General features: G+C 44.0%; 1 protein-coding gene across 1 annotated transcript in view; it reads right to left on the reverse strand.

Moving 5' to 3' along the window:
• LYN (LYN proto-oncogene, Src family tyrosine kinase) overlaps window positions 1-13,236 on the reverse strand; it is an 89,350-nt gene extending 76,114 nt beyond the window's left edge. The window contains exon 1 of the mRNA XM_077758271.1: window positions 13,151-13,236. The gene's annotated coding sequence lies outside the window, so the exon portion shown is untranslated. The remainder of the gene's footprint in view (window positions 1-13,150) is intronic.
• Between the last annotated feature and the right edge of the window lie 254 nt (window positions 13,237-13,490).

Raw genomic sequence — 13,490 nt, forward strand, 5'->3', positions numbered from 1 at the left:
GGGTGGGGCTTTACAAGAAGTACTTCCTGAGTTACAAAATGTGAGAAAGAGGAGCATGGAGGAGCATTAGAAAGAGTAAGAATGGGATAGAACCTGTGTCTAAGGGGGCACCCCCCACCCACTTTTATTATTAAGGGCCAAGTGGGAAATGGACCAATTGATACTAAGAACATTTAATAGTTTTGGGTCGATACCCCTGGACTCAACCTAGAGGAGGCTGTAGATCTGAAAGAGGCTCTGTCTGTTTCCCACCTCACACACGGTGAAGCACAAAAGGAGGTGGAGGCTCCCCTCACTCAGAGCCTTTTAAAGGGATAGGAGTTCTGGAAGATTCCACCGTGATCCATTCGCTCTGGAGGTGCTGTTAGGGTTAACACTCCCCACAATCAGCAGTGCCCAGTCATAGGTCAGCCGACACATGAAGAACCAGGAGAGAATCTGTGGCTTTTTCCCCCCTCCCCAAACAGCACAATAGAAACCCTGCATCTATGCAGGTACCATCTAAGAAGGAGGCAGAAACCGGGAGAAGGAAGCTCCGATCTTAAAGAGGAGGCAGCAGGATGGATGATGGAGAAAAGGACTATTTAAGCTGGAAAAGATTCAAACCCTGTTGGCAAACTCAAGGCGGTTTGCTGGCGTGCTGCTACTCAGAGGGAGGAAGAGAGACAGAGACCGTGAAGCCTTCTCTCCACCTGGTTTCTGCACGGCTGAATTGCAGCGCGTACATTCTGCAAGCCTGCTACACACAGGATGCAGTGCATTCTGGAATTAGATGGCGGTGATGGTTTTATAACCTTGCGAAGCTGCTAAAAACCACCGGACTGTACGTTTTAAAAGGGTGAATTTACGGCATGTGAATTGTATCAATACCAAATCAATTTCAAAACATGCTCCCTCCAGCCCCCAAGAGATGATATGGCGCGGCGTGGCTGGCTTCCCCTTCGCACAATTTCCTTTATGTTTTTGTGACCAAAATCTGAGACCTCTGAATTTACCTTATGTTTGCCAAGGTCTTTATCGGGTTTGAAAGCATTTTTTATTATGTGCTGCAGGATGCGTCACAGCAGGGAGGTCCAGGTATGCGGTTAGCCATAACATAAATGTGTAGCGTAAATAATGTTAAGCCCATACTGAGATGTTCTGAAATAATGATGCGTAAAAATAGCAAATTGACTGCATTTATCAGAACCTTAAAAAACCAATACAGTTTTAGTCAGTGCACTTATTAGAGTGAGTCCAGAAAAGACAATAAAGAAGTAGGTGAGAGTTCAAATACCTGAATGTTTGGTTCTAGAGAAGTTGAAGGGTCATTTGACTCTTGCTGGAAGACCACAGAGGACACTGATGGGTGCAGGGAATTAGGAACTGGCAAGCAGAGTTGTGGGGTCCAGCCATGGCCGTCCTGTGATTAGGGACAAAACCACTTTCTTCTCTGGGCTCTAATTTTTTCACCATGAAATGAAATGATGTGGCTTGGCAGGAGGGAGTAAATGATCTATTTTAACTTGACAATACACAATAAAGTCCTTTAAAATGTGTGCGTTTCCTGGGGCACCTGGGTGGCTCAGTCAGTTAAGGGTCTGACTCCAGCTCAGGTCATGATCTCACCGTTCCTGAGTGAAAGCCCCGCATCGGGCTCTTGCCGACAGCTTGGAGCCTGGAGCCTGCTTCAGATTCTGTCACCATCTCTCTGCCCCTCCCCTGCTCACTGGCTCACGATCTCTCTCTCTCAAATACAAATAAACATAAAAAAATGTGTGCACTTCTGGGGCGCCCAGGTGGCTCAGTCGGTTAAGCGTCCAACTTCGGCTCAGGTCATAATCTCACGGTTCGTGGGTTCGAGCCCCGTGTCAGGCTCTGTGCTGACAGCTCAGAGTCTGGAGTCTGTTTTGGATTCTGTGTCTCCCTCTCTCTCTGACTCTCCCTTGCTCATGCTGTCTCTCTCTCTCAGAAATAAACATTAAAAATTCTTCAAATAATGTGTGCACTTCCAAACTCAACATTCCATTCAGCAATACATTGTTTCTAAGAAAATAACTGGTTACACAAAGCTCTGTAGAAAAGAATGTTTTCTTTATAAAGGGGACTGTGTGTAAATACCACCCAATCAGAAATATACTTGAAATACAAAAATATAGGTCATTCTCAAAATTTATTACACCTATAGCCAGTTCTCTGAGAAATTACAAAATGATCAATTTACCAACTTTTGTACATTTTAACTAGGTTTATATAATTTTATATTAGATGGGATAATTTTAACAGCCTAAGTTTCCAACTGTGTGTTATTAGTTGAAGTGGTTTTAATAGCCTAGGGTATAACAATTGTTATTAAATGTAATTGTTTTAAAAGCTTTCTATGATGCCTTTTAGGGAAAGTTCTATTTTTAAAAACAGGATTGCTGAATCTTCTTAGGACTATATTAATATTAGTTGGTAACAATAAGTAACTTAATTTTTTTTAAAAAAGAGAGTCAGGGAGGGTCAGAGGGAGAAAGAAAATCCCAAGCAGGCTCCATGCTCAGTGCAGAGCCTGATGCTGGGCTCAATCCCACAATCCTGGGATTATGATCTGAGCCAAAATGAAGAGTTGGATGCTTCACCATATACATATATATTTTTTCTAATATACATAGTATTTGTATATATACAAATAAATATTTGTATATGTAATTATGTTATGTGTGTGTATATATATATATACACATATGTATATGTGTATATATGTATATACACATACATACATGGAACCCTCGTGTACTACTGGGAAGAACAGAAATTGTGACAGCCACTATGGAAATCACACACACATACAGATGGAGACATAAATACAGAACATTTAGCACGATAGCATTTTTTGTGAGGTGGGAAAAGATGTAGAGAAAAGTCTAGGAAGAAATATCCTAAAATATCACAGTGTTCCCATGATGAGACTACAGGTAGTTTTGGTTTTGTCTTTCCTAATTAAAAATTTTCCATATATATGTATATAAAACATGATTTTCCTGATATATAGATCATAGTTTGAAGGACCTTAAGTCATAGACTCAGTTACCTTTATTCTAAAATTTTTAAAGCTATTTCTATTTTGTAGAAATTTATATATATATACATACACAGTGTATTTTTATCAAATATGTATTTTTATTATGCATATATTATTTTTGTGTTTAGTATACATATAAAACATAGGATATACACACATATATGTAAACTTGTACAAAAATGAAGAATCTTTTTTAAAAATTTAAAACAAAATACACATTGAACAAAGGAACAGAATACAAAGCCCAGAAATAATGGACTATTAATATGGTCAATTTATCTATGACAAAGGAGGCCAGAATATACAATGAGGAAAACAGTGTCTTCGATAAATGGTACTGAGGAAACTGGACAGGCTCACGCACATGGAGAAGAATGAAAGTGGGCCACATTGTTACAGCATGCACAAAAATAAACTCAAGATGGATTAAGGACCCAGCAATAACACTGCTAGGAATTTACCCAAAGGATACAGGAGTGCTGATGCACAGGGGCACACGTACCCCAATGTTCAGAGCGGCACTCTCAACANCCTAAATGTAAGCCTTGAAACCTTACAAAACTTCTAAAAGAAAACATAAGCAATAAACTCTTGGACCTCAGCCCTAGCAATATTTTCCTGTCTTTCCAGGCAAGGGAAACAAAAGCAAAAACAAACAATTGGAACTACAAAAAACTAAAAAGTTTTTGCACAGGGAAAGAAATCATCAATAAAATGAAAACTCTGGGCACCTGGGTGGCTCAGCCGCTGGTTAAGTGTCCAATTTGGCTCAGGTCATGGTCCAGGAGTTCCAGCCCCGCATCAGGCTCTGTGCTGACAGCTCAGAGCCTGGAGCCTGCTTCCGATTCTGTGTCTCCCTCTCTCTCTGCCCCTCCCCCGCTCATGCTCAGTCTCTCAAAAATGAATGTTAAAACTGAAAAAAATCGTCAATCACGGGTATTCTTAATAGACGTAGGAAACCTGTGCAACATCCAGGAGACAAAGCTAAGTGGGCATCTAGGACATGCTGTAACATTCAGCTTCCTTCAGCTGTCTTGGGCTTAGAGAAAGTAAGACACCCATCAGAGGTCTCAGGAGGTAACAATGACTCAGACCCTTATGTGAACACAAGAGGCAACTGATACCTCCATGGCCCCCGTTCTTTGACTCCTAGCAAAGTTGGAAGGTCTGAGGGAAGGGAGTTGGAGGTGGAAGAAAGAGGCTGTGCAAAGGTCCTGTGACTGTAATGAGGTGAGGGGTAGGAAAGGAGCTGGTATAGCTGGAGTGAGGCAAGCACGGTTCTGAGTGATCAGAGGTCCTGACCCTCTTATGACAAGTGTGCGGCGGATGACAAATGCATCCCCCCGGATCCGTGTGCAGTAAGTAGCCCTGCTTACACAGCTGATCCCGATTTGCATAACCCTTAGTTGAGCAATTTCACACAGAGGAAGACAACCGGGGATTGCTGAAACAATGGGGTTTTTTGGTTTTGTTTCTCTTAACAATAAAAAGGAACACAATGAAAACAAGATGAGTTCATGGAAACTTACATAGCAGAGAAGCTGAAGTATCAAATGTGTCCCTTACATGACCAGAAGAGGAAACGAAAGGCAGAGTATGAAATCTGTATGTACAGCCAACCGAGAAGTATAATCAACTTCAACTTTGCGTCCAGCCTCAGAGTTTTGTGATCAACAGTTCAGCCACACAGATTTGGAAATGCAGAAAAGGAGGGATTTCTATTTCACCAGCAGGGCTAAGGCAGCTTTATGTAAGTGCATGCAACATGATACACACCACTAGGAGATCAGGGAGAAAAAAAAAAGTGAAACTAAGCCCAAGGCAGCTAAGGAAGCTGAATGTTCTAGCCCTGCCGTAAGTCTCTGCAGTTGTTAGATGTAGGCTGCAAATCTACACAAGGGTGGGTTTCCTGGAGGCCGAAGTGAAGAGGAAAACAGGCCACATATAGAAATACATCAGCTTCTCTACAACAGAATTGCTCAACCTCAGCACGACTGGCATTTTGAACCAAAAAAAGTGATTTGTTGTGGGGGCCGTCCTGTGCATTGTAGGGCTGTGAATGGCATCCCTGGCCTCAGCCCAAGAGGCTAGTAACACCCTCTCCCCCGCCTCCTCACGAGTCATGATGTAACAAAAATGTCTCCAGACGCGGCCACATGTCCCTTGATGAAGAACGTTATATGGCAGGAAATTAGATGTTTTAATTACTGGCAGGGACCTTAAGCACTGACATTTTCTGCTATTGATTGGGGTAAAACAAAATGCTTTGTCAGTCACCAGCGGGAGTCAGGTTTAATGTCCCACCATCATTTGAGGGGCATGGCCAGAGTCCTTGTCCAGTAGAAGTCTACCACTCTGCCTGACCACGCAGAGACTCAAAGACACAAAGACACACACAGAGATCCGGTGTTTGTTGGAATCGTTCCAGAAACTTTTCATGAGTATATCATCACCCTAACTCTACTCTTAAATACAGATGGGTCATGGGGCTGCGGGGGTGGTTCGGTCAGTTGAGCATCCGATTTGGCTTGTGGTTCGTGAGATGGAGCCCCAAATCAGGCTCTGTGCGGTCAGCATGGAGCCTGCTCAAGAACCTGGGTCTCCCTTTCTCTGTTCCTCCCCACCCCCCTTCTTCTCTCTCAAAAATAAACAAACATTAAAAATAAACAAACTAGCCTCACGAGCTAAAGCTAGAAGAAACGGGAAGAATCAGCTATTCTACCTACCCTCCCTTATGAAAATGTATTTTATTTTCACTGAAGTTAACACAAAAACTCATCTGAAAAACTTCAGTGGGAACAGAATGGAGGGCCCAGAAACAAACCTACTGAAATATGGTCAACTGATCTTTGACAGAAGAGTATGTGAAATTCCATGGAGAAATGAACAAACGGTGAACACCTGGACATCCACATGAAATAAAAGGTTAATGTAGACCCAGACCCTACATCATGTACAAAAATGAGCTCCAAATGGATAAGCAGAACTAAACGTAAAATGCGAAAGCATCAAAGTCCTGGAAAACAACATAGAAGAAAATCTAGAGGACCTGGGGTTTAGTGACAATTTTTAGACACAGCATCAAAAGCATAGTCCACGAACAAACACTGTAAGTTGAATTTTGTGAACATTTTAAGCCTCCATTCTGTGAAAGACTCGTAAGAAAATAAGATGACAAGCTACAGACTGGGAGAAAGTCTTTGCAAAACATGAATAAAAATCTGGTAGCCAAAAGATACAAAAGCTCTTAAAAATCAATAATAAGAAAACAACCCGCTTTAAAAATGTCCAAAAGATCTGAAGAGACAGCATTGAAGCTAAACAGATGGTAAATAAGCATATGGAAAGATGCTAAACACCAGACATCGTGAAGGAATTGCAAATTAAAACAACAATGATGTACATCACCACACACCTACTAGAATGGCCAAAATGCAAAACACGGCCGCCACCAAATGCTGTTGAAGATAGGAAGATACGGGAACTCTCGTTCATAGCTGGGGAAACGTAAAATGGTGCAGCGCTTGGGAAGACCATTTGGCAGTGTCTTACAAAACTACATTTTCTCTTGACATACGATTCAGTCATCGTACTTCCCGGCATTTACCCAAATGAATTGAAAGTTTACTTTCCCACAAAATCGGGACGTGGATGTTTATAGCTGCTTTATCCATAACGGCCCAGGCTTGGAGGCAACCAAGAAGTACTTCAGTAGGTGAATGCATAAACAAATGAAGGCATATCCATACAAAAAATATTATTCATAAATAAAAAGGAAATGGGCCATCAAACCACAAAAAGACATGGAGAAAACGTCAATGCATCTTGCTAAATGAAAGAAGCCAATATGAAAGGGCTGCATACTGGATGATGGTGACTATAGTACATTCTGGAAGAGGTAAAACAGCCCTGTTCAAGGGAGATGGTAAGAAGATCAGTGCTTACCAGGAGTTCAGGGGGAGGAAGGAATAAACAGTTGAACAAGGGATTTCTAGGGTAGTGAACTATCTCATACAAAACTGTCATGGTGGATACACGACACTATACATTGGTCAAAACCCATAGAATGTACAAAGAGTGAACCCTATTATTCATGGACTTTCGCGAATAATAATGTACCAGTTCTAACAAAGGTACACAGTAATCCAAGATGTTAATAATTGGGGAAAGGTGGGGGGTATTGAGTGCTTTATGGGAAACTGTCTGTACTTTGCCCTCAATAAACCACTCTGTAAACCTAAAACTGCTCTAAAAGTAACCTACTGATTTTTTAAAGTGTATTGTGACAGAATAAGGTACAATCCATTTACTTCTGAGTCATTTCAGAAAACAGAGCCTCAATTTTGAAAAGAGGATTGCCTTCAAATATCTCTGCTGGGAAAATTTGCACACATCTATATACTGCATATGCTCCTTCTTAACATGCCAAAATTTTCCAATTATCAAGGGCAGCTCTTACCTGCTCTACCTTAAAAATTACGGTGTAAAATACAGTAGTGTTTCATTAAACCTTCTCACCTGAATTCCTAAGCTTCTACAATGTTAGTTTGGGAAAATAACTGGTAAGAGATAGGAGATCTATCAATGTTTAATAATAAAGCCGTGAATCCTAGCAATATGCCTATAGCCATTTAGGATAAATGAGAAGTAAAATTGAACTAGGCTTGTAAAAATGGCAAGACAAAACACATCTGATACTAGGGCCCTGAGTTTATACATATATATATGTTCATAGTGAACAGGATTTTATCGGCAATTAGTAATCCCACAGAACTATGGTCAACTGACAGTTCAGTAAGCCAAATAAGTAAAAATAGGAGTGGCAGCAGGTACACAAAAGACGTGGTCCATTTAAGGGGCTGTTATAGAGCCACTGAAATCGAGGACAAGGAAATGCTTGGATCTGGCTAGTAAATCCAGAGGGGGGATGTTAGGAAGGTGGGGTAGGAGTCTGCTATTTTATATTTAAGCTTTCAGCTGTTTTGGTTTTTAAATTGTGTGCAAGTATCTCTTTGATGGTGATTAAGAGTTTTTTAAGGATGGCTCAAAGAATCGTGTACCTAAATTTAAAAAGAAAACTGTTTATGGAATGCTCGGGTGGCTCCGTTAAGCATCCGACTCTTGATTTCAGCTCAGGTCACGATCTCACGGTTCATGGGACGATGCCTGGGATTCTCGCTCTCGCTCTCTCTCTCTCTCAAAATAAATAAATAAACTAAAAAACCTGTTTATAATGTAACATTAAAAAGAAGCAAGGTAAGTTTTATATACATTATGATTACACATGCAGAAAAAGTTTGGAAAGAAATATTAAAGTCAAATGAAATCAACATGGAAACAAAAACACCTTTATGCTTTTATGGTGGGTCAGTTTTTTTTTTCCTTCTCTTTCTCTATTGCCAAAAGATGTACAAAAAGCTACGGTGTTTTACTTGGATAAAAATAGGCTTGTAAAATTAAAAATCAAACATGGCGAGTCACAGGTTTCTACCAGTCACCTCTTCCCAGAGCGGTCGTTTGGATTTTCCCATCATCTGGGAGACCAGGGACACCCATGTGATGCTCTGTCCTGCGACAATGCCTTAATGTCAGCCTGCCTCAGTTTCCACAGACGGGGAACGAGGTGATACGGGCGCTCATCCCGATGGGGTTGTTGTGGTGGACTTTAAACGTATTCAAGAGAGATGAAGGCATGGACAGCCCGTCTTCCCCCTGGCCTGGCACTGTGTGAGCTCGTGGTCAACAAAGTGTGATGGTTAGAAGCCAGGCAATGAGTCTAATACAGAAGACCAGAGGTCACAGGGCCAGACTTTAAACACAAAAGACGTGAGGAAGAAGAAGTGGAAACCATTCTTTGGACTAAGCTTGAAGACAAAATGGTGACTTACTAAGTACAAGCAGACTGGAGAGAGTAACTTTAAACTCAGTCCAGGAGTCTAAAAGTGAAAAAGAGGAAATGAGGCCATGGCTGGGTCCAAAGTTACTGTCTTCAAATGGGTATGGCCAAGAAGTGCCATAAGATGGGGGAAAAGATGACGAGGTCGTAGAGAGCGGACCCGAGTCACAGTTCCCAAACTGTGTGCCAAGGCACCCCGGGTGCCGTTGCAAAGTCAAGGCAAACTGGGGATATTTCACAGTTGCAAGGGAAACGTCTTTTGAACAGCAGGAGAACAAACAGCACAGTTTCTAGGTTAGACTGCACTGTATTCCTTTCAACAATTTTGAATCTGTGTGAAACAGGGTTTTCTGTGGTTGCTGTGATAAAAAGGAAGTACCGCATGGAACAGAAACATGAAGATAAACATGGAACAGAAAGTCAGGGTGGTGGTGTCCGATACAATTCCACAAGTTGGGAGGCTGCAGGACACAGGTACACACATCCCGTCAGGGTCTAATCGTGTTCATTTAAGAATAACGTAAGGGTGGGGCGCCTGGTTGACTCAGTCGGTTAAGCGTCCGACTTCAGCTCAGGTCATGATCTCACAGTTCGTGGGTTCGAGCCCTGCATCAGGCTCTGTGCTGACAGCTCAGAGCCTGGAGCCTGCTTCTGTGTCTCTCTCTCTCTCTAACCCTCCCCTGCTCACACGGTCTCTCTCTCTCTCAGAAATAGATAAAACATTAAAAAAAAAAAAGAATAACGTAAGGGTGGCTCAGTCCGCCAAGCATCCGACTTCCGCTTAGGTTGTGATCTTGTAGTGTGTGAGTTCCGTCCTGTCAGCGTGAGCCTGCTCTGGACCCTCTGTCTCCCTCTCTCTGCCCCTCCCCAGCTCATGTGCACATGCACACACTGCCTCCCCAAAATAAATAAGCGTTAAAAACAGAATTTAAAAAAGAATGATGTAAAACTAGTATTTTTTGCTTTTGAGGTTTGTGTCCTATTTTTTTCAAATCGTGCAAAGTTGCTGTAACAAATATACATTATGTAGTTTGGACCCAACAACCTAGACACAGATGGGATTCTTTTGTGTTTCTTCTGCCCTATGGTTGCCATGTAAAAATCACTGCCACACTCAGGGTCCGTAATCTTTAAAAGGTGAGCAGGTTAGGGCAGAGTAGATGGGTGCCGTGAGCCTGAGCAGTGAGGCAGAGAGACAGCTGAGGCTGAGGATGGCCCCTACCCCCCTCCCCCGGCCAGGTGCACCTGGGGAGGCGGGGGGAGGTCTCCTGGCACCGCCCCCACCACCTTCAATTTCGTATCGCCTACCCTGCTGTAAGGAGAAACCGCTCATTCTCAGTATGCATACGCGGAGGATTGCCCCGATTCGTTTGAGGAAAGTCTCAGATCATGGAGACAGCAGGACAGATATTCTGCTGAAGTCCCATCTTCCCTCGTGACAATGCCTCCTTTTTCTCACCATCCTACTCAGCCGGGCTCGGAAGCTGTCGTCACTGCCACCTGCGTGTCACGCTTTACGCAGTAGGAAACAACTCTCCGTCAGGCCCGGCCTTTCGCAAGACAGTTGTGCTTGGTTTCGAAGCTTAGAAAGAAGGCACGGACCGGACAAAATGTGTATTACGGTGGTTTTCCCCACATTAGTCTCCTGTTTTACGAACCCCTACATGAGAGTAACTGCCAACATCACAGCACCGTACGGATAACGAGTCTGGATTGTGGCAGGTGCCCCCTAGCTCGTCCTACAGCACATCGGCCTTTCCCCTACACTTTGCTCCTCTTCGCACATCATCTTACCACCGTGTCCGCCTAGATCCCAAGCTCTCAGACCACCCTCTGGGACTCCACCAATCCGGCGAGTTCATACGGACTGGCACAGCCCAGTTTCACAATGGCCACGTGCCTTCTTCCTCGCCCTGCTCACTTCCCTATTGACACTTCTCCATAGCAGTATCACAGGCATTCAGACCGCAGGCCCTGCTTTAGCCTCTGTCCGTCTCTCCTCACAGCAGAGCAGGGATCTTTGCTAGGCCCGCGCGCTGCTGTGTTTCCAGAGCGGAGAACAGGGCCGGGCTCTTGGAAGTGTTCTGTGTGGTTCATCTGGTGAATAGAGCAAGTGGGGCAGACGCTCAACGAAAGCCAGATGTTTATAGTGATTGGGGTGATACCATCACCTCTCATAGTGCATCAGCCCCACTGCTATTGCCAAGGAGATGAAATCGCAAATCTCTAACTTGCCACCCGGCCCCTCACAGCCTGGTGACGGTCTACCTCGCCATCTCCCGTGTGGCTCCAAGCAGAAGAGTCCTTCACGGACACATACTTGTATTTATGGACATGGCAGCACGATCCCGCCTTGGCCCCTTGGCACGTACCCATCCGGGCAGATCCGACGCATCTTCCTAAACCTAACGCACACCCAATCTTGCCTGGTCCCCGCAGGTTACATCTGTACCCACCTCTGATTTCTTCTCTCTATAATCAATTTGGAACTTAGGCACCAGCCCCCAAGTCAATCCCTATTTTATGCTGTTAACTCTTAAATTGTCTATCTGTGAACGCATGCATAGCTCTCTTCAATCAGAGTATAAACTCCTTGAGGGCAGAAACCGTGTTTATCCTACCTTTTTGTAGACCACCTGCTTCCACCCCCCCCCCACAGAACCACTACCCAGTCGCCACGTCAGCAACAAAACACCGTTTACTGAGTTAAAGCTGAACTTAGAAACTTGAACTTAGAAATCCCAAGGACTCGATGTTACAGTCAGATGTAATTCTGTAAGTAAAATTCATTACTCTTATTTGTGTGTTTTTTAAATTTTTAATGTTTTTATTTGTTTTGGAGAGAGAGAGAGAGATAGAGTGTGATGGGGGAGGGGAAGACAGAGAGAGAGAGGGAGACACAGAACTGGAGGCAGCCTCTCGGCTCTGAGCTGTCAGCACAGAGCCCGACGTGGGGCTCGAGCCCACGGACTGGGAGATCATGACCTGAGCCGAAGTTGGACGTTCAACCAAATGAGCCACCCAGGCACCTCTATTTATTTTTTTAATAGATGATCCGTAAATGTTAGACCCCAAAATTATTTTCATTTCAGACCATGAAAACTATCAAAATGCCCCCATTAACTAAAAAAAAAAAAAAAAATCAAGGAATTTGGGCTGAAAAATCTCTGCATTTAAAAAAAATAATCTTTCTGGGGGTGCCTGGGTGGCTCAGTCAGTTAAGTGTCGACGCTTGATCCTGGCTCAGGTCATGATCTCCTAGTTTGTGAGTTCAAACCCTGAATCAGGCTCTGCACTAGCAGCTCGAAGCCTGCTTGGGATTCTCTCTCCCTCTCTCTCTGCTCCTTCCCCGCACTCTCTCTCTCTCAAAAATAAATAAACTTAAAAAAATAATTTTTCTGAAGTAGCAAAGGGCTTTGGAATGAGGAAATACGGGTCCAGTTTTGTTCCTCCACTTATTAATAGCAGTATAAATATCAGCAAGTTACTTGATTAGTTACACTTCATTTTCCTCGTCTATAAAATGTAAATAATATTCCTCCTTCAATGGTTGCTGTGAGGATGAAATGAAATAGCATCTGTTAAACGCTTCAGGAGCACTGTGTCACTTCCCGTTTTCCCTCCCTGTCCCCTAAAACAAGGGGAGGCAGATGACAGTGACATTATCACACTTAAGCAAACAAAGGCTGTGTAGCCTTAGGCACAAACAAAACTGTTACGTGCTAAGGAGTGTTTAAGAGTGTGGATTCACTCACAGCTAAAGCCGCTCTAAACTTCTAGTGACCCCCCCATCATCTCCATCTCAATTCTTTTTTTTTTTTTAAGTATTTTTAAAAAGTTCATTTTTGAGAGAGAGAGCGAGAGAGAGCAGGGGAGGGTCAGAGAGAGAGAGAGAGAGAGGGAGACACAGGATCTGAAGCAGGCTCCAGGCTTTGAGCTGTCAGCACGGGGCTCGAACCCACAAACTGATCGTGATCATGACCTGAGCCAAAGTCGGACGCTTCACCGGCTGGGCCCCCAGGTACCCCTCCACCTCCATTCTTACCCCCATTTGCTTTATTAAAACCTAAGGGGCCCAGATTGCAGACCCTTCCCTACCTCGCGCCGGCCCCCCCTCGGGGAGTCTGCTACCTCATTCTGCCCGTACCTGCCGCACAGGCTCACCTAGCTGGCAGGAAAAGCAGTGCTGTGCCTGCAGAAATACCTACTTTCACCTGGCTTCAGCTTCTCTGAATTTGTCCCCAAGCGAGTCAAAAATGAAGAGTCAGGCTTTTCCGGCTTCAAGATGTGTTGCCTTTAAGGAAAGGGAGAGAAAGAGTGTCCAACACAGCCGCTCTGGGCCTCGGTTTCCCTGGGAACACCTAGAATTACCAAGCTGCCTCGAACCAGTTTCTCTGCCCTGGAGGCCGGGTTTTCCAAACCCACCTCCCAGCCCCGCTGTGCTCTCCTCCTCCTCTGAGCTGGCTGGGTCCCAGCGCCCTGCCTAGGCCCTAGGCGGTCCCCAGCCGGCCTCACGCTGGGGCTGGGCAGGAAAGGGACTCTGGCTGG

This window comes from Crocuta crocuta, unplaced genomic scaffold (genome assembly GCF_008692635.1).
Source record: "Crocuta crocuta isolate KB4526 unplaced genomic scaffold, BGI_CrCroc_1.0 scaffold338, whole genome shotgun sequence".
NCBI classification, from domain to species: domain Eukaryota; kingdom Metazoa; phylum Chordata; class Mammalia; order Carnivora; family Hyaenidae; genus Crocuta; species Crocuta crocuta.